Source organism: Chinchilla lanigera, unplaced genomic scaffold, assembly GCF_000276665.1.
Source record: "Chinchilla lanigera isolate Chin_1 unplaced genomic scaffold, ChiLan1.0 scaffold00007, whole genome shotgun sequence".
NCBI lineage: Eukaryota > Metazoa > Chordata > Mammalia > Rodentia > Chinchillidae > Chinchilla > Chinchilla lanigera.
In genome coordinates this window covers 16,665,695-16,667,532 of record NW_004955408.1, presented here as the reverse complement: position 1 = coordinate 16,667,532, position 1,838 = coordinate 16,665,695, and positions in this window count along the sequence as shown.

Sequence of the window (1,838 nt, the reverse complement as noted above, 5' to 3'; positions counted from 1 at the left end):
ATTAAAAAACTGACAAAACAACAATGAAGACAAAATCAAAACCACACAAGAACAACAAAAATGATACATGACCTCAAGACAAAATGATAGGAATTTAAAATGGTTGCTATATTACATTCACTTATCCTCAATGAAGTTGCTCAGTCCATCAGACATAAGAATGTAAGATTGATCGAACAAAGACAGTAACAAGTAATAAACAATAAAAATAATTTAAAAAACATTGGAAATGATGCAGAGCTTCACTATACAAAATAGTAGGAGTTCAACAATGGTTCTTATACTGCATATTGTTATCAGATCAATTACCAAATTCAAGCGTGTAAAATTGGTCAAGAAAAAAAGAAAATTTTAAGCACTGATTGTTTCTCTCAATAAACTACAGACTCATTATTTCACTTCAAATTGAGAAATAGTTGTTATTAACATCTGCAGGTTTAAAGTGTACAACTGAATAACTTTATATGAGTACTCAGCATGCAACTATCACAACAATTAAAGAAAATCATATATATCACCTCCTACTTTTTTTCTTCTGCCTTTTTTCTGCACCTTCCATGGCCCATCTGATCACTGATATTTTTGTCATTTTTTGTCATTAAGTAGTCGAGTCACACTATTGTACTAGTTTGTGCCTGGTTTTGCATCTTCAGTAATAATTATTTTGAGGTTACCCCATGTTTTTGCATGTATCATTAGCTTCTTAATTGCTGCACACTCTTCCACCTTCTGGATATATGGTAAGTTTTCAGTTTGCTTGTGGATGGACGTTGGGGTGTTACTTTTTCTGGCATTTATAAATAAAGCTGCTGTGTATACTTGTATGCAAGTATTTAAATACACATATGCTGCTTTTGTCCTGAATGTATGTCTTGATTGGAATGGCCTAATCATACACAAAGTATATGTTTAACATCTTAAAGTGCAAAACTGTTTTCAAACATGATTGCACCATTTTTTATTTCCATCAGCTGTGTCCATTTCCTCCTTGCCAGCTATCTGTAAGGTAAGGTTTAAAAAATTTTAGCCGTTATAGTGGATTTGACCCAATGTTTTCCTCCTTCCCTCCTTCCCTCCCTCCCCTTTCTCCTCTTCTCTCTTTTTCTCTCTCTTTTCAGTATATCTCTTCAGTTTTTGGTGTGGTTGTTTGTTTTATTTTCCTTGACATTCACCTTTGAAGAGTTCTTAATATAAGTCATTCCATAGACCCAGGCACATTTCAGGAGTTTTGGGAACTGTTCTAAAGAGTGTAACTGAGCACTCATATTCCAGTCTTTGGGAGGTTGTCACTTTAATTCTCGGATTAATCCAGATGAGGATAGATACAAAGCAGGATGTGTTTGCTCATGGAATGATACTAGAAATTTGTCTTATAAAAATTTATTCTAGGAAAAACCGTGATTAAAATATTCTAATCCTATGAAAAAGCTCAAATTTCACCCAGCGTTAGACTTCAATATAAAGTAAAATATCTCGAGGGACCTGCCAAATTTGGTTAAATTGTATTTTTATGTCATCACTCTCTTAGGGTAATATAGCAATAATTTCTGAAGTAAAAACTGATATCTTTGTTTAAGACTTCTCAGCTTCAAGGAAAGTTAGTGAAAGGTAAAAATATGTAAAAGGGTGAGAATTTCATTTGCTTGATTCCTTGCATTAAAGATTCCTTGATTCCTGGCATTTTTGCCATTCCTTGACTGGCAAAAAAATTGGATGAGAAATGTTTGACTCCATGAACACGCCTTCTTTTTGATCAGTACATGATGTCATAGTGACCAGCTGCTGTCACAAATGCACTTTAGAAACACTGCCTTGAAACGCTGGGCATGGTGGCTCAC